This window comes from Chinchilla lanigera, unplaced genomic scaffold, assembly GCF_000276665.1.
Source record: "Chinchilla lanigera isolate Chin_1 unplaced genomic scaffold, ChiLan1.0 scaffold00062, whole genome shotgun sequence".
Classification (NCBI taxonomy): domain Eukaryota; kingdom Metazoa; phylum Chordata; class Mammalia; order Rodentia; family Chinchillidae; genus Chinchilla; species Chinchilla lanigera.
Window position 1 is genome coordinate 5919076 of NW_004955463.1, and position 24725 is coordinate 5943800.

Sequence of the window (24725 nt, forward strand, 5' to 3'; positions counted from 1 at the left end):
GGCAGGGGCCTCGGTATGGTTTCTCGTTGTGATACACCCTCTAAGGGTCATGTGATGAGAACTTGGTAATGTAGCAAAGGCCAGCATGGGGGCTGTGCAGAAGTGATTAGATCCTGAGGGCACTGACCTCCTCAGTGGCATAATCTTTTCATGGGCTCATAATTTGACAGGCTACGGGGAATGATGGGAATTTAGAGCTGGGACCTCATGGAAGGAGTTCCTTGGGGCTGAGCTTGAGGACTATGTCTTGTTCCTGCCCTTTCCACTATCTCTCTGCTTCCTGGCCAGCATGAGGGGAGCAGCTTTGCTCTGCCACCTGCTCCCACATCGGTGGTGTCTGAAACCATGAACCTCGAGTCCTTCCTTAAGTTGACTTTCTCAGGCATTTTGTCACAGAGGTGGAAATCTGATTAACACAGGTCTCTGTTCAGCCTCACGGCATGGTGGAAGGGCAAGGGCGCACTCAAGAAGAAGGTGGAGACAGATGCAGCCTTTCATCTGGAGCCCACTTTCGGGATAACTAACCCACTTTCAAGACAACAGCCTCAGTCCCTTCATACAGGTTGAGTCCACACGATCTAGTCTTCTTGTCAAGGTCTCACCTCACACTCCTCCATCCCCCTTCTGCAGTACTGGAGGCTGAACCCAGGGCCTTTGCACTCAGCTACTGCTACAGCCACTTCTAAAATTTATTTTGAGACAGGGTTATTAAAAGCCATTGGGGGCTGGGGATTTAGCTCAGCGGCAAAAGCGCCTGCCTGGCAAGCGCAAGGTCGTGAGTTCGGTTCCTGGTACCAGAGAAAAAAAAAAAAAAAAAAAAAAAAAGCCATTGGGGCTGGGGATTTAGCTCAGCGGCAAAAGCGCCTGCCTGGCAAGCACAAGGTCGTGAGTTCGGTTCCCGGTACCAGAGAAAAAAACCAAATAAATAAATAAATAAATAAATGCTATTAAGTTGCCTTAGGAAACCTTCAATCCTCCTGCCTTTGCTTCCCAGAGTGCTGGGATTACAATTAATTCAATAGGAGTTTTGGAGGAAATATTCAAACTATACCCTGCCATGACTTGACTCACAAGATATCAAGGCACTGTATATACTACAGTGGGGATGAATGTCCCCCAAACAGGACACGGTACGAAGTCACATGCAGAATGTCTATGCCAAAGCAAGGAGCCAGAGAAAAGTCACAAATATTCTCTGCTTCATGCAGTAGGTGAGTCCTGGAATTTGCTGTGCTTTCCCCAGGCCTGGAACTGAACCCTATTTAGACTTGGAATAGAAAAGCAGCTGACAGTGGTGAGAAGGAACCTGCTCTGCCTGCTTCTCCCCTGGCTCCTGTCTTACATAGTGCTGAGAACAGAACACAAAAGTGACACCGTGGTGATCCCCTTTGCATCTCAGAACAGAGACCTCTGCCTTCGTACAAACGTGGTTTGGTCTGCTTTGCTGCAGGTGAAGGGGAAAATGAAAGTTGTGGCACGGACTCATTAATTGCTGAATGCCAACGGACGGGTAAAATACAATTGTTAAAACATGTTCAACCAAGTGTGGGTTCAGTAGGGAATTTACAGATGCAGAGCCCACTACAAAAATAAATTTGGTGCTCAGGTTGGGACACGGGTCATCTATTTTTCTTGAAAGTCATGTTCTAAAAAGAATGCATAGTTTCACCTGTTTAGGGAGTGGAGAGAATTTTGTTTATATTTTAGTGTTCTTTGGCTAAGAGTAAGACTGACACAATCAACTCTAAAATGCCCTTTGGTTGGGATACCTTTCTGTCCCTTACCTCCGATGACATTTTTATGTAAGATATCACTGAAATAAAGTTGGGTTGATTATCTGAAGCTTCCTTATGACCAGAAGCCTGACAGTTCTGAGCTGAAGCTCATGACTTGTTAAGGAAGCTGAGTCAGTTGACCTGGTGAGGGCTGATAAGATGACCCTGGGTAGCTGACTGGCTGTTGCTTTAGTGCCCTAACTTTTCTCTTTACTGCAAAGATAAAGGCCCACTTTCTCCCACACAATGATCTTCACTGAGATGAACTGGAGATAGTTATCATACCACTATTTGGAATTGAAGATAATTTGGAAACCACCTAAATGTCCATTGATTGGAGATGGGTAAATAAATAATAGCTTAACCACACAATAGAATATTATGCTGTTGTTGAATAGGGAGATATTTGAAGCATGAGAAAATTTTCACGATATGGTATACCAGACCATATCACTGTAATGTGACTCCATATACTGCACCATTATTTCTATAATGGTAAGGTTCCAATTTTTAAAATTAAACACATATGTTTGCACATGTAATGTATATATCTATGTCTGTACATATTGATGTAGTTGTTTTTGTTTGTCTTTTTGATACAGAGTCTTATTGTGCAGTTCAGACTGGCCTTGAGTTCACTTTGTAGCCCAGGATGGTCTCTAACTCACAAAGATCCTCCTGTCTCAGCCTCTCAAGTGCTGGGATTACAGGCGTGTGCCGCCACACCCAGGGGGTGTAGTCATTTATTCATCAAGTGTGTACTGAACCCTTATATGCCAGACACTGGGCTAGAGCTGAGGATGGAGAATCACCAAATTAGTTCAGTCCCTAACTCACTTATAGCCTAACATACATTGTAAAGGGCATGACACTGCTAGGAAGTCTATCAAATATCCGTAATAGGGCTTTCCAATTGGTGGGTAGCTTAAATTTTCTTCTTTATGTAATTCCATAGATGCCAGATTTCTTACCAAAATGAGCAATTTTTTTTTAATAGAAAGGAAAAGACAACAAATATTAATTTCAAAAAGGAGTAGACCTAAAAACCTGCACCTGGCATAAGGTTCTGTGTCTGAAACAGTAGGATTTGGGAACAAACTGGAAGAACTGTGTCCTGGGGACCAGCCGGCTGCTGCTGCCTCACTGCTTTCCCATGCATGAGTGACTCCTCTCCAGGCCTCAGCAGTTTTCCCATACAGCAACAGTTCGGTTCAGGCGAGGGCTCAGGTCCTTCCACCTTTAATGCCCAGGGAATCTCCTAGTATTTGCAAGGTTTTTAGATTAGGGCAAGAAATTCCACAGACACAATCTACAGGTCACCTACTCTTGTAATCTCCAATTCACAATTTGATTGTAGCTTCCTATTTCACACACTGTTACCTTTACTTTCCTTTATATGCAAACCCCCCCACCCCCGCCGACTTCTAGACTCTTCCCTTCCATCTTTTGCTGTTTTTAGACTTGTAAGAAAATGGCATCATAATATTCCCCTTGTCAGATTTTCTGTGCGCCTTAAATCAAACAACATCCCACCAGTTATTCAGAACTTATCCTGCCTGCTCCCATGCTAGATGTGGCAGAGGTATAAAGAAAGAGTCAGGCATGAATTTGACACTAACAGCTGCAATATTGATAGGGAGAGGTAACAAAAGCTTATGAAAGCATCTGACAATAACACAATAGCATAGGCTAGTCCATGTCTAGTCCCAGGCTCATCCATGTTGTCAGTATACAATATTAGGGTTCACAAAAGGGAGATACAGCCTATATTACCCGAGTCTTAAAGTATGAGAATGACTTCTATGGCCACGGGTGAAGGAATGGTATTTCTAGAAGGAAAATTAAAATGAACAGAGGACCAAAGGCCATTAGTGTTACGATTGCCCAGTTTAGCCTATAAATACATATGATGCCCAAGTAAATTTCTTTTTTTTATTTGTTTGTTTCTTGAAACTGGGTCTTCTTATGTTGTCTAGACTCTTCTTCAACTCCTGGGCTCAAGCAATCCTCCTGCCTCAGCCCTCCTAGCAACTGGGACTATAGGAGTGTACCACCATGCCCAGCATTGCTTAGGTACATTTGAATTTCACATAAGCAATGACTATTCCTTAGCATGAAGGTGGTGTTATGTGGTGTTGGCACATCATCGTTTTTATGCAATAAGGGAGATTTAGAAATGTGTTCCTTCATGTCAGTTATGCTCACTCATATGAAATGTATATGCATGGTTGTTTACATGAAATGTGGCATTTGGTGCATACTTGTACTAAAGGTTGTGTATTATTTATCTGGAATCTAAATGGACCTAAGTGTGCTGTGTTTTATGTGGCAATCCTGTTTGGGGTGTGCTCACATGAGTGTGCCTCAGCACCAAGAAACTCCCCCATCCTAGGCGGGTGATTCAATGTATTCTCACTGTCCTGGACATTTAGAAGCCCCTATGGATTCTTGCACCGAGTCGCCACTGCATTACCTTGTGCAAGCAGCTCACGAACTCTGCACCTTATTGAACCACCTTAAAAATGAAGGCTTTCACTTTGATGCATGTGGGTTCTGAGGTATTAAGATGACAAAATTAGATATTGGCCAAGACGGGGAACCAGATCATGCCCACCATCCTCATATTAGAAAAGCTGGTGCTCCCTTCTCAGTATCCAGTCCAAGGAATTCACTGTGACTTGCAAGTACTTTATCTCCTTTCCCCCTGCTCAGGAGTCAAGCATTTATCCTGTCTTGTGTGCACCTCAAGTATATGATGCCTGACTTTTCTCTTCACATCATTGTTCTGGCCTTCTCAAATTCCTTGACAAACAGACCTTGCCCTAGAACTCCTCTTGAATGATTGCTGAAGGGGAACAGAAAACATTAAATGCTGGATTCTGCTTTCTCTAGCTCCCCAACAAACTCAGAACAAAGGAAAGCAGCACAGACAGGCATCCTCTTGCTATCAGGTTGGAATCAGCTAGAATGACACTGGTGGGATCACGTTTCCCAAATTGGAGAGTCACTTTCTTTTGCTTTGCCACATGAAACTGTAGGGAAAGGATTGTGCCCTTTCCCTGAGCTCTGCCACACAATAGTGGCATTGGCAAACCATCATTGTTATGCAACCTCAGAGAAGGATTTAGAAATGTGCTCCTTATCGTTTATGCTCCCAGATGAAGTAAATTCCCCTCACTAAGGGGGTGTTCAGAAGAGGTGATGAGCCTCTCCTGAGTTGTTCATCCACTTAAACTTGAGCTTTGTACCAAGTACTCCTGGCCCTGGGGGACTGAATGGCCTGGCAGGGTTACTAATGGCAGGGGTGGCTGAAGACACAGATCTCAGGCTCCACAAAACAGCTACGTAGATGTGATTTGCTCAAAATCAGCTCTACATAAAAGCAATCACCTATGTACTACTTATTTCTGGGTGAAGGTTATTTAAGAGATATAAAACCAGATGTGGTGGTCACACCTATAATCCTAGCAATCAGGGAGGCTTAGAGAGGAGGGTGGCAAGTTCTAAAACTGCCTGGGCAACTTTGCAAATTGTTTAAAAATCTAAAAGAAGGCTGGGGACATAGCTCAGTAAGAAGGCCCTGTGTTCAATACCCAATACCTCAAAAATAGAGCCAGATGACACCATTCCAATGTGCAACCTGTTAAGGTCATATGCTGTCAAGAAAGTTCATGAGAGTCTAACTTGGTTCATTTTCTACACATCTTTAGAGGGGTGTTAGGGCCGGTACTGGGGTTCAGTCGAATTCCCCGGGAGTGTATATCCCTGACATTTTGCTCTGACATGGGCTTGTGTCTGGTACCAAGAGCAGCTTCTCATGACCATGCTACAGCAGGCTTCATGAGGCATCAGTTAGTCTGTGAGTTTTAATTCTGGAGAAGGACTTCAGAGTAACTACGTGGAATTGAAGTGACTCTTAGAAAAGAAATCAGCACATTCAAGATCATTAGAAAAGTCCAACCTTCCCAGATAGACTCACTTTTAACTGATCCAATGCACCCAAGTAAATAGTAGGGTAGCTGCCTGAAAGATCCTGGCCTTTGGGTCAGACCTATGATTTGGCAGGGTAGAAGGATCTGATGTGGCAAAGGCCGTGTATTTCTTTTGTCTGTATTGAAGCCAAGTAGGAGAATTAAGGAACATAAATTCTGAAAGATTAGATTGGATCAGAACAAGGCAGCTGTTGTTTTGCCAGAGTTTAAAGGGCATTGCAAAGGCCATTGGAACACATTGCTTCTTTATTTAGGGACTTTCCCCTTTCTCCCTTGAACACTGCTGCTGTTGTCCTTCCCCTGCGGACTGGTACACGGTGTGCCCCATGAGGGGAAGTGGTGCATCTAGACTTGGGAGGAGGATGAACTGGGCTTCAAAGGTCTCCCCTGGGCTGTGGATAGTGGTGGTGCCGGAGAGATGGTCCTTGTAGCTCTGTAAGGACTTGTGGAAACTGGGAACCTGTGTTACCTGTCAAACATGACTACTTGCTAACCTTTCCCCAGGTATCTGGTAGACAGTTTGGACATTTCCAGAAAATGGTAGAGTAAATGTTTAGCATCTCGTTTTCTTTTTAAAATATTCAATCAAAGTTAGTTTGATTCAATGGATATGCACGTGAAGTGTCTCTAACCTGAAAATCCCAAACCTGAAGTGTTCCGAAGCCTGAAACCTTTTGAGTGTCTACCTGACCCACAAGCAGACACCCCCACACTATCTTTACATGAAGGGTCACACTCAAAATGCAGCTGCACTCAAAATATTGCCTAGAATTTCCTTTGGGCTGTGGGTATAAGGTATGCATAAATCATAAGTGGATTTCATGATTAAGTGTGGGTTTAATCCACCTCCGAGATAAATCATTACAGATGTACAAATATTCTAGTATCTGGAAAATCCCAAATCCAAAACCCTTCTGGTTCCAAGAATTTAGAGTAAGGGAGAACTACCCTGTGCTCAGTGCTCAGCCACTTCCTCAGAATTGACTTAGAACCCTGAGTATGGCCCAAAGCATCAGATGTGGCCCTTTCTTTACATTTCATGCCTCCTGGGGTTGGTGTCCTCTACGTACTGTTGTCTTAGTTTAAGTCCAGCACCTGAGGGAGGTGCCCTTCTCTCATCTTGGGTCCTCCGCATAGTCCAACACATGCTTCTTCTCTCACTCCGTGCTGGAATACTCACTGGCCAGGAAGGTCCTGGGGACCTCTGGTTTGTCTCTCTGCAAGCCAGGCCCCCAGACCTCTCACTCAGAGCTTGCTCTGTGGCACTGTCAGTCTCATGAGGATGCCCAAATGGAAGGAGGAAAACGATCCTGGACTATGTGAACCAGAAGCCTAGAGGTCCTGGAAAAATGTTCAGAAAAGACTCTGTGCTTCTTAATAGCTTTATAAAGAATGAGTTTTAGATTTTTACTCTCATGGAAAGGCAGCTCAGGTAAGAAATCTGTGGAAGGACTTTTCCATCAGGGAAGATTCCCCGCCCTCCGCCTCCCGCACCCTGCAGAGCCACGTGCCCACAGCCTCCAGAGAGAGATCAGCCGCCTTTCCCACAGCGGCTGCCTGTGCGCTCAGCATGTAGAAGTCGCCAGTGCCTCTGAGCAGGTGAATTCGAAGCTGAGCACCATCTCGGTAAAGGAGGCAAGAGGGTATAAAAGGCACTGCAAAGTCAGAGGCATGAGCGAATTTTCCACTTCATTTGACTCATAAAGGCAATAGCACCTTATAACTCTACACAAAGATAGCATCACGCTTGCCAATGTCAACAGAGGCCCTGGAGCTGCAGCCTGGGAGTGGGTGTAAATGTGCGATAGAGAGAGCACTGGGTAGAGCGGAAGGGTTTTTATTTCAGGCCTGAGTGGGAAGGAGCCTTGTTTCTCCACCTTGCAGGCACAGCAGGAGAGCTGGTGGAGGGGAGAGCACCCCTGTGGCTCTCCACACAGGAGTCGCCCTTGTGGTGTAAATGGGGGAGCCCATCCCCTTTGTGAGCTCTTTAACGATCATTGCAACACTGTGGGCAATGGAAAGGACACTCCAGAGGCCCATGGAGCTGGAGGATTAACTATGCTCCTCATCCTAGACAGGGAAGGAGGCCTGAGGGGGCCTAGGGGAGGAGCTCCAGGGGGCTGGCCACCAAGCAGGCGGGGAGGGGGGAACAGGAAGTGGGCCTTTTTATTTAGAGTTGGGGGACTACACAGGTGTGGGGACTTCATGGATGCTTCTGAATGCCACCAGATCCATTAGGAAGCCAAAGCAAGACAGGGAACTTGTGGCAGACATCAGCTTTATCCCACTGGGGCACCGGGGCACCTGTGCAGGGTGTTCACAGCCTGTGCGCAGCACGTGGAGGCACCAGGAAAACACACAACTTGACAGATACGCCGCACATCTGGTTGTGCTGCCTGCGTGACTCTGAGGTAGACTCCAGCTGCTCATGCTGAACTTGTATTAAATACCTTGACTGATCGAGACAGCGTTAGTTAAGGGGTAAGCATCTGCGGGCAAGGGAAAGCTGTCATGCTTTCAAAGCATTTACTGCGTGCACAGCCAGGTATTTGGAAGCATCATGGAAACTCACAACTTTACCTTGCTTTTCAAATGCTGCAAATGTAGCCAGCTCGATGCTTCAGGATGTGAATAAGAACCAAGAATCGGATCTTATCTAATCTTATTCTGATTTTTAGTGTTTTCTGAAGGGAGGTCAGACATGGGGGTGAGTGTCAGAATATCTTCTAGAATGCAGGTGGTTTTAACCCCTTCCACTCACACATGCTGCAGGGCTTGCTGTGGTAAGTTCAGGAGTCTTGCTCTCCTCAGCTGTGTTTCTTTGTTGATTTATGGTGCTAGGGATGGAATCCAGGCCCTCCCACATGCTAAACACACTCCGTCTCACTGAGCTCCACACCCTGTCCTGAATTTTATGTGTGTTCTTCATTCCTGGCCAAATATTCATTGCATTCTAGGAAAAGTCAACGTTAGATTAGGTTAAGGGAAGATTTTTTTTTTTTTAATCTTTTTGAAGACAAGGTCTAAGTAGGTAGTTCAGGATGGCCTTGAATTCATTATGGAGCCCAGGCTGGCCTCAAACTCATGGAGGTCCTCCTGCCTCAGCTGTCCAAATGCTGGAATTACAGGCAGGCGCCACCACATTTGGCTTCAGGAAAGGTTTTTGTTTTTACTCCCCACCTGCTTTATAATACCTTCGCTGTTGTTGTTGAAGTGAAAGCACTTCTAATACCTCCACCTCCGCACAAGCTTAAACTGTGTGATAGTGTTTGGAAGTACCTCGGGAAAGCTATGCAGTGTGGATAAAGGATTACCATGGGGCTCTTCCTCAAGGTGGAATCCCGGAAAGGCTAAGAGGGGCTGGCAAATTTAACTATTGCACCTGATTAGGTAACATGTCGGTAACAACCACAACACACTGATATAGTCCAATCCACCAGGGTGACTAACATTCACTTCACCCTTCTTGTGTGGCAGACATGGTGTGCCAATCACTTAATCCTTGAGAAACATTAAATGGTTATCTGGGCAGAGAAGCAGCCAAGGAATGGATCTCTGATCTCAGGTGTTTTTCAACTTCTTAGCCCAAATGGCAGAAGTTTAAGCAATGTGCTAGTGTGCTCACTTAGGCAGTACATGTACTAAAATTAAACAATGTGCTAGTGAGGCGAATATGTTGGTCTGCTCATCCCTCTCCTCAGTGCAAGAGCTTTCTGGACTCAAAGAAAAGACTACAGCAGGACTTCTTGCTCAGGCACACAGAGGGAACACTCTGTGCTTCCTCTCCTAGGAAGCCACAATTTGGCCATGCCAAAAGTGACTTCTTTCTGTGTTCTTTTTGGTAGAGATGGGGATCACACCCAAGGGCTTACACATGCTAGACAAGTACTCTGTTACTGAACCACAGCCACCCCAAGGCATTCTTAAGCAGCATTGATTATATTCTCTGTTCCAGGAACTGTGTTTGAGGGATAGCATGTTACTATGGGTGTACCAGAGAGATGTCTTGGGTTTGGTACACAAACTTAGAGATGTCTTGGGGTTAATACACAAACTGACTGCTAAGACCTTTACTAAGGGCAAGAAAAACAATTCATGACCGTAGAGTTTAATGGTAAAAGATAAAAAGCATGGAAAAAATATTGCAATATAGGCTTGGATAATTGTTTACTAATGCTGAGATACACTGTTGTCATCCAACGCTGTTCCCAAAGCAGGTAGTGTCTCTTTAGCAGCACTCAGATCCTGGTAGAAAGCAAAGCAACTGTGACAGGAGGGACTATGCAGATGTACAGTGGATGTACAGAGGAAATTACATACATAGTTATCCTTCTTAGAAGTCAGCTGATGCCCCTTAACTGTACCTTTCTGCAGGGGTGTGTGTGTGTGCGTTGTGAGACAGGGTCTTGCTTTGTAGTTCAGGCTGGTGTGGAACTCACTTTGAAGTGCAGGCTGGCCTCAGACTCATGGCAACTCTTTTGCCTCTGCCTCCTGAGTGCTGGGACTACAGGTGTGTGCCACCGTGCTCGGATCTCATTGTCTTCCAACAGTTGCTTCTTCACGTTTCAGGTCTTCCTATCTAAAGAATGTATCCCAGGGCTTTAACAATGGCAGCACATCACACTTGTATCTTCTGTAGTTTCCTGAAATTCTCGCATTTAAAAAGCAAGTAAATAAACCTTATGCTATTTGATATTGTTCTGGAGGTATGGTAGAGGGACTTGTTTTTTTTAGCCTTTAGGGATAGAGATGGATTATCAAAAACAGTATGTGGGCTGGGGATGTGGCTCAGTTCTAGAGTGCTTGCCTAACATGCACAGGGACCTAGGTTCAATGTCCAGTACCACACACACACACATATAAATATGCTATCATCTCATTTGTTAGCAAGAGCTGAATGCACAGTTTTGCTGCTCATCTCAAAGAGGTGCGATCCCTGGGTAGCTAGACCAAAGGAAGCAAGAAAGGGGTGCAGAGGTGGCTTACTGAACTGACCGCTGCTTCTGCTGGGGCACAGATAGTTGTTTGGCTTTGTAGGATGATTCCAGACAGGTTGCTCAGCAGTACCGTGCTTCAGAATAGGCCGTCCAAAGGCAGAATGGAGAGGCCGCTTGCTTGCTGGCACCTTTCTATCTTTTCACTTCTGTAGGTCAAGGCTGTCTCATGGGTCCCTTGCAGGGGGCACAGGCCAGCTCCTTGGAAAGCCCAACAGCAATTAAAGGACACTGCTGTCGGAAAATGCACTGCACAGTGGCATCGAGGGTCCTGCCCTCTGAGTGTATGCGACCTTGTATGCTTTCAGTCCAGCTCTCTTGCTGGACTCTCTCTATGACCCCAAAATGTATATCCCAAAGCCTTCACATAACACTACAGGAAGACTTTAAAGCCTTTCAGCACTGGCCTACTGGACCTTAGAGCTTTGATTTTGTATCAGGCAGATGTAGGTCCCAAAAGTCTGTGTATTTAAGTTTAAAACTTGGCCTGGGGCTGGTGGAGAATCTCTGTGATGGAGTACGCGCTTAGTGTGCACAGGGTCTGGGTTCCACGTCCAGTGCCACAAAAACAAATCAAATCGAAACAAAACAAAAATCAAGGCTTTTGCAGAGATTGATAGTAACAGAGATGATGATGAGTCTCTGCAGGAAGGACAAATGCATAATACGTTTGGGATATCACTGTTATGATTACAGTTAACAATAAGAGATGGGGTGAAAAAGAGACCTGAGCTGTGTTATGTACATGCACCAGCTCCTCACAAAGAAAGGAACCTTATGTACTGCAAACATGTACTAATAAAACCTAAAATAACATTGGAGACCTTGTCTATTGTAAAGGATCAAGTCTGGATTAAAATGACAGTGGATCATGTATAGCTAGAGAATCGCACAGCCAGAAAGCAGGACAGCACTCCCCACAGTGGTGGCCAGAGATGGGTGGGATGGGATTAAGGTGGACCCGCTGGCCAGGCTGCCTTTCTCCTTACCATCTGCCACCTCCCAGCACCCACGCTAGTGTTTCAGCAATTTCCAGTTGCAATCCCTTAAAATAAAGCTTAATGTATTCACATCTGGTGGTTTTCTTGCCCTCGTTGGTGCTTAGCATTGGCCTGCATTTTAACAAACTATTCTGTGATTGCTTTGTGTTGCTTTGGGAGAGTTTCTGGATCAGGGATTTGCGACTCTGATTGTATTGTGATTGCATTTGCAAGTGACAGAACAGAGAGGAAATCTTAAGTCTGTTTTTATCCTGCGTCTGTGGGTACCAGCTCTGGCTGCAGATCAAAAATCAGCTGAGCAACTTTTTAAAAATACAGATTGCTGAGCTCTGCCTCAGACCTAGGGAGCAAAAGCCCCCAGGAGGGAGCTTGGCATTTAGTTTAAAATTTTCCCCAGATGATGGGGCAGTGGTCCTTCCTTAGTCCCAGTTACTGGACAGGCAGAGGCAGGAGGATTGTCTGAGCCCAGGAGTTTGAAGGCAGCCTGGGCAACGGATCAAGACCCTGTATTTTAAAAAAGAAATCAAGTGATTTGGATGTATATCTAAGACTGCTAACCATGGACACAGGTAACTTAGAAAAGTCCTATCAGAAGCCATCAGTGGAACATCTCTCTCTTGAATCCTATCTTTCTGTGGGAAGTTGAGATTTTCACTCTCAGTATTCATAAGATTGAAGTAGCGGAAATTACTGTCTAAGCATCACAAAAAAATGGCTCAATTATAACAGTCTTTAAAGGGGTGACTGAGCAAATGCTTCAGCCGGGACTTATCCACATGGGTTTCTAAAGGTAAGAACCAGTGGTTTCCTACTGGGAGTTTGTTAAATAAACTTTCCTCTCCTCCAGAAGGCTGAAATCAGACCGAGTGTGGTGTGAGTCCTGGCTCCACCGACTTCTTAGTTTGTGCCACCTTAGCTTCCACAATGGGAAAATGAGCATCAGTTTTTTTTTCCCCTGCAAGATTACAGCAGTTTGGGAACTGTAAATCACCCCTTGCACATGACAATCATTAATAAATGATATTAGCCCCCTTTTGGGTATAGAAAACATTTTACAGTTTTTGTGTAATCTTGAATACTGTAGAGCTACTGTTGAATAAGTTTCTTATCACTGTTTGTTTCTGTTTTAAGATAGTAATATTTTTTTTCTGGCCCAATTTTCCCAAAGACTTTAAAGACAGGAACAGAATAGTTTTACCCTTCTCAACAGTAACTAGTTCTGTAGCCTTTTCAGTCTAAAAGGGTAAAATATGTCAGTTTCACCAAAGCAAGTTTTGGGTCAAAGCTCCATTCCTCTCCTTCACTCTATAGAAAGAAAATCTTGGAATAGGGCATAGTGAGAAATGCCTCTAATCTTAGCACTCTAGGAGGCTGAGGCAGGAAGATCACATGTTCAAGCCCAGTCTGGGCAACTTAGTGACTTAGCAAGAGCTTTTATTCTTTTTTGTGGTCTTTTTTGAGACAGGGTCTCACTATGCAGTTCAGGCTGGCCTTGAGCTCACTTTGTAGCCCAGGCTGGTCTTGAACTAGCAATGATCCTCCTGCCTCAGCCTCCCGAGTGCTGGGATTACAGGCATGTGCCACCACGTCCAGCTTGAAAATTCTTCTTCTTCTTCTTCTTTTTTTTCTTTTGTATACCGGGAATCGAACTCAGGACCTTGTGCTTGCCAGGCAGGTGCTTATGTCACTGAGCTATATCCCTGGTCCCTTATCAAGAACTTGTCTCAAACTAAAGAAAGGGCTGAGGATGTAGGTTAGTGTGAAGGCCTGAGTTCAAGCGCCTGTACTGGGTCAGGGAAAGAGAATCTTAGGTCCAGCCTTGATCTCTTCTGCTCCCTCATCTGTCTGCCTGCTCAGGGGAAAACACTGCCTCTCCTTCTCTCCTTGCTTCAGCTCCAGGTTTATTCAGATTGCTCTCCTGCACCCTGGGGCTTTCTCTAGCGCAGCCACTTTTGAACAAGCATCCCTTTACAAAGTTCTTATCCGAGGTGCCCCCACTGAGGCAGTCAGTGAACTGGGCGGAATGAGCATCTTGACTGAACTTTGCAGGGCAAAATTCCCCTCTGAGGAAGAGGCAGGAGTCTCCGCTGATTAACACAGCCTTGCTGCCGACAAATTTACACTCATGAATTACAATGTCAGGCCACACCTCTGAATGTTGTTCAATAAGAGCTGCTACCTGGCATTATTCAAACACCCTACCACCCTGAAGTGAGGTGTCTATTCATTGTAACAGAGCAGTTTTGACAGATGGTAATTTTAGAAGAGGAGAAGAGTTTACCAGATGGGGTTGGGTAGGAGGGAAGTGCGTGGGTGTTGAGGTGAAAAACCTTCCCAGAGAACACTTGGGGTAGAAAATTTAAAATGTGGATAAAATGATCAAAGATGAAGGAAAAAGACAGGAATAATTGGGGCCTGGGACTGATGGGAGTGTGACCAATGGTTTGAACTGAGACTAAGAACAGAGCTGAAAGTCATACTAGGAAAGGGAAGTGCATGAAGCCTGGGGCTGTTTGGCTAGAGAGGCATGGAACAAAATGAATGAGGTGGTCGAAAATGAAGAAGTACTTCAAAAGTCTGCGATGGAACAGGATCTGTCTCTTCCTGTCTGAAAAAGGAAACATGCCGCCTTGGAGTGAATTTATAAAGGAAAGGAATCCATAGTTAGAGAGGAAGAGGGGAGGGAAGCAGAGATATTTATAATATTTTAAAACTAAAAATTATGGAATTCAGAATAGGGAAATTTAGAGAAGGGACAGAATGAGATACTTACTGACACTGGTGAATATCTGGAACACACACACACACACACACACACACACGCACACAGAGTTATACCAGTATAATAATTAGGCAATCCTCCTTCTCTGTAATTAACACTGTAGGAATAATAGAACCATCAAGGAAGCTTAGGTAGGTGACAGTCAGACACAGTGAAAAAAACCCTGACTAGGAGCTGGCTAAACTCAAACTGCATCTCCGCTCTGCTGGAACTCCCACTTCCGTTCCTGCTTGGCACCCAGGGACAGCAGTATGCCTGACCTCAAAAGACTGCCAGGAGAAGCGAGATGACCAAAGGTTTGACTGGACGGCTAAGAGCTCCATTAGTAGCTGGGCACAGAGGGGCACACCTGTTATCCCAGCACTCTTAGAGGCAGAGGCAGGAGGATCCAAGTTCAAGCCTAGCCTGGGCAAATTAGCAATTTGACAAGACCCAGTCTCACATAAAAAAACAAAAAGGGATGGGGACTTAGCTAAGTGTGAAGGCCCTGAGTTCAGTCTCCAATACTGAAAAAGAAGTCCTTTCTAGGAATGACATTTGTGCACTGTGACCTGAAAAATAACCTGATATTTGCCAGATATTCAAATTCAGCTAAGCACATAGGCTAATAGAGATACGATTTGCTATGTCTATGTCTTATTTTCCTTTTTGTATGTTTACGGGACACATAAGAACTGTGCTTCCTGAGCTGTCAGGACTGTAAATAACTCCTTTCAACAGGACTCAGAGATGACAGTGGTGAGGGTAGGAATCAAGTGAACAGTGTGACATCATGGGTGCTTTAAGAGGCAATGCCCAAAAGGCGGGGAACCTGTACTATGTGTGTTTGCATCTTTTCACGTGCTCAATTGATGCACCAGAACGTGTGACCACAGGAAAGTAGGAGCAGCCAGATAGAGAAAGCCACGTGACTTTTTGAGGTTCCCACCAGTTCTCATAAATAGAAAATTCAGGGCGGTGTTCTATCCTGCTTCAATTTCATGATGACCTTCCTTGACACCCAGTCACCGAGCAGTGTTGGCCTGATATTTTCAAGATACTTTCTTTTTTCCCTTTCCTTTGTTGGTCCAGGAGATTGAACTCAGGGCCTTCAAGCATCCCCAGGTCTTTATTTCTTTCTTTCTTTATTTATTTATTTTAAGACAGGGCCTCACTAAGTAGCTAAATTGCCCAGGTTGGGCTTGAATTTTCAATCCCAGTGCTGGGATTATGGACTTGTGCCACCACATCTGGCTAGAAATTTTGTGTGTGCTCATCTTGATGGCACATTTCCCTGTCTTACATTCTTTTCATTTTGTTTGCTTGTGTGGCAGGTAGATTAATGGCCCTGAAGATGTCTATGTCTTAATCCCTAGAATCTGTGAATGTTCTGTTATGTGACAACATAGGAATGAAGGGTGCAGATGGAATCACAGTAACCCTGGTGGGACATTTGTCAATGCATGGATCCTTAAAAGTGAGACAGGGAGGCACAAGCTTAGAGGACAGTGATTCATCACAAGAAGGGCCCAATCTGCCTTTGCTGGAGATGTAGGAAGGGCCTGTGAGCCAAGGTGTGTGGGTAGCTTCTAGAAGCTGAGAAAAGCAAAGAAACCCGTTCTGCCCTAGCTTCTTCAGGAAGTACAGAGTCTGGTTGACACCTTGATTTCAGTTTAGTGTGACACACCATAGTCATTTGGGTGAGCAGCGGAAGCTCACCCCATGTAGGGATTGTGCAAAATAATAAATTGCATTGTTTAAATGACTGTATTTGTGATGACTTGTTGCCCCAGCTACGGAAGCTAATACAACTTTCACCTCTCACAGTGTTAGCTTGGTTGATCCTACAGCAATAGGCCAAGGCCATGGGCTTGTGAATGAACCTCAGCTAGCCTTAGAGGACCTCTGGTGCCTCCATGACAGGACATTCACAGCTCAGAGGAAAAGACCATGCCCCTCCCAGGAGGAGCCTCCCTCATCCTCCAGGTCCTCCCTCCAGAGTGTGGGGCTCTACTGTCACCGGCTCACTTCCTGTTTTGGTCCTTTATTTACCAGAAAGGCTTCTCCCCTTCTGAGAATAAGTCCACTTGACCATGTAGAGAGAAACTGTTCAGGAAACACATACTAAGGTTTCATTTTGAGAACTTTAATGTTAGAGAAACCTCAAAGACCCTCAAGTTTAGTAATGGTTTAGAGAACTAGTACATGTGAAATGTCCTAGCAGTGCACACTGGGCCTTCAGAAACCAGCGCTTAAAATATCTCTTCCAGCCTTCTCTGAAAGATGGATGAATACATAATTTTGAAACTTCTCGCAGCTGAAAGCCTGCTGTTTAGTCATATTTTTCCTCCTCGGACTTGCTTTCATAGAACTGTTCCTCGTTAGCGTCTTGTACCTGGAGTTTCCCCGGGTTTTATGAAAATGGACCCTGGCCTCAGTACGTGCTATATGTTTGAGTGGTTTAGGGCAAGTTATTAATTACATCAGCCACTGAGATCCCTGGTGTGGGGCACTTGCAGGACTCTAGCAGGAAAAGAAAGGTCTCAGTGTATCCGGGAGAAAGGCATTGTGTCAGTTCTTTCAGTGGTGCTGAAGAGGAGAGGCCGCTTAGATCCTGTCCTAGGAGAAAACTCCACCACCCGCGCCCCCCCGCCCCCCCGGGGGGCCTTCAGAATGTCTTAGCTTTCGATGAGTTGTTCATAAATGTTGAATTCCAGTTCTTGCTTCGGTAGCACATATACATACATGTTGGATTCCAGCTGAAATTGAATTTGAAGTATAAATCCTGGAGTAAAACAAGGGAGAAAATGACACAGCTATATTCCAGTGTGATAAATGATAAGGAGGAGAGGCTCGCTTGAGCTGTTTCTCCCCCTCTATTTCCCTCCTGTTTCCCCACTTTTCCCTGATTTTTCTGATCTCTGCAGGATGAATAGCTGTGTGAAGAGCTGTGTTTTACCTCCTCTGTGCCTCCTCAGGGCTTCAACTCTGAGCGCTCCTTATACCTTTATTCTTTTACTCTCAGCTGCACCTTTCTAGAAACTATTTTATATTTTCTGTTTTAGGCCGTGATGGGGTGACTACTCTGCGTTTCACGAAGGACTCGAAGGACTCCGAAGCACAGCGCTGTACCTAAATCACTGGAAAACACTGCGGGAGGGGCAAGGAAGAGGTAGAGGCTAGGCCTTCGGGATCTCCTGGAAGTAAGGCCTAGGCCTGTCTGTGAAGCCGGTGGAAGAGGCTCCAGGCCCAGAAAGAATGCTCCTGCTAACAAGAAAACCCCTCTCTGCTGTGTATTGTATGTTACAAAGGGGATGAAAAGACCCAACTAAAAAGAAAAGGCTTCAGAAAGGTTCCGTTCCCAAGTGGAAGGCTGGAAGGCACGGTTTTTTTCTTACTGCTCTAAGCGGTGCAGGCGTCACCAGGCCGGCAGGAACATCCGGGAGCCTTTGGTATTCAGCAGGATGTTAGATGCCAGCTTCATGAAGCAAAGAAACAATGGCCATTTAATTTGCTTTTTATAGCAAAGCCCATTTGAGAAGAATGAAAGCAGGAGGATCTCAGAGAAGCTTCCTTTCCCCAGGGCTGCCCATCTGCTCCTGAGGAGGCCAGGGTGCTGACTCAGGAAGCCCAGCCCACGCGCGCCCTGGGTGGTGCCTGGGCCAGGACACTGGCCCACGCGCGGCCGAGAACAAGTGGTGCGCTCCCGGCGCAGGAGGCTTGGTGTGGTGGCCTCGTAAGGGTGGGATGGCCGAGGGTAACCAAGGATTCCTGAGGCATATGTTCAGGGACCACCACAAGCATCTTCCCGCTAACAAAGCCTCTTTCACAGGCACTGCTGGGGGAATGAAAAGCAGCGGAAGCTCACCCCATGTAGGGATTAAGCAGTTTAGAAAAATTAAAACGTTTCAAAATATCTCATTTCTTTAGGCTTCCTAAAGTAGAAAACAAAATATAAACATCCATGAATGCTTTGGGTTATTAACATGAATACCAATTTTTAAATAAAATGAATTATTGTAGCTCCTCTTTTATTTTGGGATTGTAAATACTACATATATTGAAACTTTTATAAATATAACAACCTGGTATAAGTTTTTTGTTGTTTGTTTTGTACTGGGGTTTGAACGCAAGACTCCCCAAGGCCTTTGCACTGAACTCCCCTCCCCTCTCCCTTTAAAAATCTTATTTTGACACAGGGTCTTGTTATGTAGCCCAGGCTGGACTCAAACTTTTGGTCCTCCTGCCTCAGCCTACCAGAGTGCAGGTGTGCTATCATATTAGCTGCTATGCATTTTGAGTTAGTGAATCTATTTTTCACCATTTTTCCTTCCTTGGTTCAAGTTTTTCTTGGCGTTAGTGTAGGAGCATTTTCTACTCCATCCCCCTTCTGCCAAAATGTGTAAGTTACTTTGTTATAGTCACATGTAAAATTATAATAACAGGTTTGGAAAGAACCTAAGTTTCCCGTGAACTGAACTCACAGCTTGTCAAGCTGTTCTCAGACCTGTTTTTCATTTCTAGCGTGGAGGTTCCTGTCAGTCTTGCAAAGAATGCTGTAGTGGTGACCTCCAGATGTGAGGCCAGGAGAACCAGGAGTCTTTCCTGGTGTCTCTGATTAGGTTTGAGGACACAGCAAGATCTGGCTGGGAGAATACCTCCTGTTGGCAGTGTGGTCTCCATACTCGTGACATGCCACACTAGATGCTGGTAGTGTGTTTCTTGAGTGGGATTTTCCTCCTTAGAGTGGAGACAAAACCAGTGCTCTGTCTTTTCTTCAGAGTCTTTCCACTGAGCTACATCCCAGTCCCTTCTAATTTTTTAATCTTGAGACAGGGTCTTGCTCAGTTGCTAAATTACTAAGGCTGGGCTTGAACTTCTGATCCCCCTACCTCAGCCTCCCAGAGTGCTGGGATCATAGGCCTGTACTACCGTATCCAGCATGTTTTCACTTAGATGTAATGCACATACCTATGCCAGTCCTGTGCAAGATAATGATCCTTTCAGTAGTTAGATGACATCATTTGGGGATTTGTTGAGTGAATATCAACCACATCAACTGCTGTTGATAAAGAAGAGATACAGAGTGAAAATATTTGTCATATGAGTTTCACTACTTTTCTTAGTCATCTGTGCTCTCATGTGGTAGTGGGAGTAAAGAGGACTCTTATGACTGCTCTAGACATCAGGGGTGGAAAATTCTTATGATATTTAGGTTACCCTTCAAGACCCATGGAGGGTTGTGTCTGCTTGTCTGGTTTGATTTCATTTTTGCCCTGCTCCTTCTCAGGAGATACCAAGTGATAAACAGCTATCTCAGTTTTAGAGAGACATTTCAGAGACTCATGCCCCAGAGTGCCATTCCTGTTTCATCTGGCAGTTGTCCTCGCAGGGGCGAGGCCTGCCCACACCTTCAGACTTGAATTTAGCATTGACTACAAGGAACCCACAGCAAGACTTCTGAAGTATTCTCATCCCTTCGCTTCCTTCTCTACCAGCAACGGGCCACAGAAATGGACTGTGAGATGTAGACATCATTTTAAAGCTTCTAGACTCACATTAAAAGGATAAAAAGAATAACCCAGAAAAATAAATACTATACTATCTCACTTGTATGTGTAATTAAGTGGGACTGCTAGAAGCAAAGAACGGAACAGTGGTTAAAAGAGCTTAGGGGTGAAGGAAATGGGGAGATATTGGTCAAAGGATCTGAACCCTAAGTTATAAGATGAACAAGTTCTGGAGATCTAATATTCAGAATGGGCACTGATGCACGTGTAAGGGGAAAAAGAGTAAAAAGGAATGAGTGAAATTAATTTGAATGGACTATATATTATTTAAGCCAACATAGCCAAACATTATCATTTCAACATATAATTTATAAAAAATGTTGAGATATTTCACATTGTCACATTTCATACTAAGTCTTTAGCATCTGTTGTGTATTTCATATGTATAGTACTTTTTTTTCTTTTGCCTTACTGGAGATGGTACCCAAAGAGGGTCTACCACTGAGCTATATCCCCAGCCCTTTTTATTTTTTATTTTGAGCCAAAGCCTCCCTAAACTGCCCAAACTGGCTTCAGATTTCTACTTCTCCTACCTCAGCCTCCTGAGTACCTGGGATTTCAGGCATGTGCCACCATGTCCAGATGTACAGTACATCTTAATTCAGCCTGGCCTCATTTGAACTTCCCGATAACTACCTATGGCTGGCAGACAGAGCGCTTCTATATCATAGAAGATATATCTCTGCTTTTTACAGAATATTGTGTAATATATTGGCATTAGTGAATACCTACTCTAAACAATTTGACAGATACACATAACAAATCATAACGGTATAGAGAAATATGAACAGTCTTTTTCCCTTCATGGGCTGGAGGTTCAGGTAACCTTGAAAAAAATCAAACTGGAATCTTGGCTCATTTTCAGTTGCTCTTACAGAATACTTGAAGCTGGGTAATTTCATAAAGTTGAGAAGTTGAATTAGCTTTTGATTCTGGAGGCTGAACTGTCCAAAACCATACTGTGGGCATGTGGTGGAGGCCTTCTTACTGCATCAGAGTATACTGGAGGCAATCTCATGGTACACTGAGGAAGCATAGCAGAACACACTCTTTCCTTTCTTTTTTCTTTTAAATTCTGTGATTAGGTTTTACTAAGTTGTTAAATTGTCAAGGGTGGGTTCAAACTTGCAAGAGTGCTAATATTACAGCCCTATATCATCATGCCTAGTATAAATCATTAGTCCATGAAGGTTTATGACCCAATCACTTCTCCAAGTCCCAGGCTTCACGTGGTTAAGTTTGCAGCTCATGGATCCTAGGGGATACCCTAAACCATATCAGCCTATGAATTACAAGAGACTGTGAACCATGGTCAAGCACAGGTTAAGGCAGGCAGAGATGGAAAGGTTAATCCCCTAGAATGAGCAGACTCAGCATATGAGGGGTGTGAAAATCTATGAACAGGTCTTGTAAATCATTCAGTCTACTGAGAGACATTTTACCATTGCATCCCAGTAGCCTACTCCCCAGATGTTATGCAGAGGCCTTAAAAGGTGTTGTGAGTGAGTTGGGGTCTAGAGACTGAGTTGAAGCATGTAAATAAAGATGTTGAAATGAAGAGTCTGCTACAACGACAAGTGCAAACAAGACGGTGGTGGCTTGCAGGAGGGTTGACAAATCTATCATTATCTTTGCAGTGTTCTCCAAGGCCAAGGGCCTTCTCACCAGACAGGGCATGTGCTGGAGGCTGCTAGCCAGGCTTGCTGTCAGTGTGGAAGGCCACTTGGGCACAGGTCTCCATTGGGTGGATTGCACTCCCCCCCCACTCGGGGTAAAGAGCTAACCCTTGTCAAATATCAATGATTCTCCCATAAAACACATTGTATTAGCTTGCTAAGGCAGGCATATCAATATATGGTATGATCAGGTAGCTTAAGCAACTGAAAATCATTTTCTTATAGCTGTGGAAGTCCTAAGTCACAGTGTAGGCAGGTTTGGTTTCCGCAGAAGCCTCACTCTTGGGCTTGTAGACAGCTTCCCTCAGGTCACCTTTTTATGTGGTGGTCACTCTATGAACCTGCATCCCTTTGTTTCTCTTTCTCTTCTTACAAGGTCACCAATCACATTAAATTAAGCCTGCAAACTGATGGCCTCATTTTCAGCTAAATAACCTCTGAAGATTTTCTGTCCATGCATAATTACATTCTGAAGTGCTGGGCATTGAGACTTCAACGTAGGAATTTTGTTGACATAATTCAGCCCCTAACAGAGGTTATTTTCCACCTCACAGCTGAGAAAACGGAGGCCTATGGAAGAAGATAAGTGACTTGCTTGTGGGTCACCAAGCTCATTGAAACTTGACTCTGGATCTCCGATCAGTGTTCTTTCCACCGTGATGGCTTTGTCTCCTAAGCACATTGATGTCTCTAACTAGTGCTAAGACATTTAGAAGGTTCAGGGATTTTCACTACCTGCAGGATTACCTGGCTACTTTGTGGGGAGTGGTGGGAGGGTCAGAGGTGGCTGTGGTTGATGAAGTGGAAGAAGTGTGGGGACCGGAGTGTGAAATGTGGGACTTAGCTCTGTCATTTACTAGGGGTGTTGCATGGTCAAGGCCTGCACTCCCTGAGCTTAGATCGACTAATGTTTAGTAAGCATCAGTGCTTGGCACTGAGCATCTGACATCTCATTTCATGCCACAAACAGCCTGGGAATTGGCAATTCTTACTGCACCTACAGTACAGTTGAGAAGAAGAGGCTCAGAGAGGTAAAGTTACACAGCTATGTAGCCAATGAAACCTAGAACTAAGACTCAAACCAGGTCTGCAGATTCCAGAACTTATACAAGTAACCATCACCAGACTCAGAAATGCAACCCAAGGTTATACAACCTGCTCTTGTGTAAAAGAGGAGACGTCTGAGTTTTAAAGCAAAATCTCAAGTGTTTCCAATGTTGGCGGCTTTGATAACCTCTTACCTCCAGAGTGGGAACCCAGAACAAGATGAGCCTGGAGCTCACTGCCTGTCCTAATAGCGTGTGAATCTCTGATGCCATTTTGAATTTATGAAATAGATTTTGGTGGGTGTAGAAGACTGTGTGGCCTTGGGGAGTTGAGTAACTGGATGTAAATCTGTGCTTTCACACTTACTAGCGATAAAAGGAGACAGAGTCTTTAACTGAGCCCTTTTCCCTGTCTGGAAGTTGGAGCTGGTGCTTGGCACATCCATGTGAATATTGAGATAGGGCTTGTTAAGTGCCTGGCAAGCACCTTGGCAGGTAGTGAGACAAGGGGCAGTGCCAACCACACCGTGCCCGGTGTTACCGGCCACACAGGTTCATACGCTCAGGTTTTGTTTGCTCACTGCTGACTGCATCAAAGCAGGCCATTTATTTTAGTAAAAAGGGAAAAAGCTTTACTCAGAGCTATGTCAGAGGAGTTGGAGGGGCCCATTGACCTCAAATTACCATCTCACCACATACAGGTGTACTTTTCTAGTACATAAACATAGGCAAGACGGGACATGCCAAGACAAGTGACGTGCTCAGGCTTGTTGCATTCATTTCTGGACCCAGACCTCTTCCTCTTTTGCCTGTGGAAATGAGACTGGACATTGTGTCCACTCATCTGGGCTGAGGAGAGGTGTGGCTGGAGGGGCACCCTAGGTCTGGGGAAGTTTGGAGGAGCCACTTGTCTCTACCGGGGTGGGCATGGCAGGGAGAGTAACTTAACTTTTAAAGGTCCACTTTGCTATGCTGGTTATGCCATCTCTCTCTAGGACCCTGCATGTGTGAGGAGAGCCTGCGTGAAGATTTGTGGGATTGTGGACAGGTCTCCCACCCCGACAGTTCTCCTCATACACCCAAGGGGCTGTCATTTTAGCCTTGGAATCTCCAAGTTTCTTCCTTTTTTCTTTATTTAAAAAAAAGCCAGACCTTTATTGGAAGGGATTGACCACTACCACTGAGGAAATTGGTTTATTTACTTGATAAGCATTTAATGAGTTTCTAATGTGGCAAAGGAGAAGCGCTGCTCAAACTCAAATCCGCACAAGAGACAGCTGGGGCGCTTGTTTCCTAGACACTGCTTGTGGACTACAAGGGAGTTGAGTGGAATGACCAGGAATCTGCCCTACAGCAGCTCTCTGGGGATGTGGGGCAGAATTGCCACAGAAGGTCTGCTGAGGCCTAGTGTGACTTCACTGAAGGGGACAACTGATCACATGGCCATCTGGAGGGGCCTTCTCTGTAGCTTGGCCTCTCATCCCTCCCCCTTTTCAAAATGCAGCCTGGTCTGGCCAGGAGATATGCAGAGAAGTCTTGGGGCAACCAGATCTGGGAGGAAGTGGGACTGAGAGCCTATCCTAACTAGATTCCTTACCATGGAAGCACCCGGTCCTTGGAGGTAACTTAAAGGGAGGCAGGAGCACCATTTTAGTGTCCCAAAATAAGCCATAGTGGCCAACAAGGGACGCTGGTGTGCCCTGGTGTCCAGGCCCCAAGGAGCCATCTGCACAAACAGCTCAGTGCATGACAGCCACCCAGGCTTCCTCTCCCACCCCTCTGGGCCAGGGATGGTGTTGCCTGTGATGAAGACATGGCAAGGTGACAGCAGGCTGCTGCCAGTCATTTGGGGGCCCTCCACCCAGCCGTCAGCGGAGGACGTGCGTGTCCCCTCTACAGGCCGAGGCAGG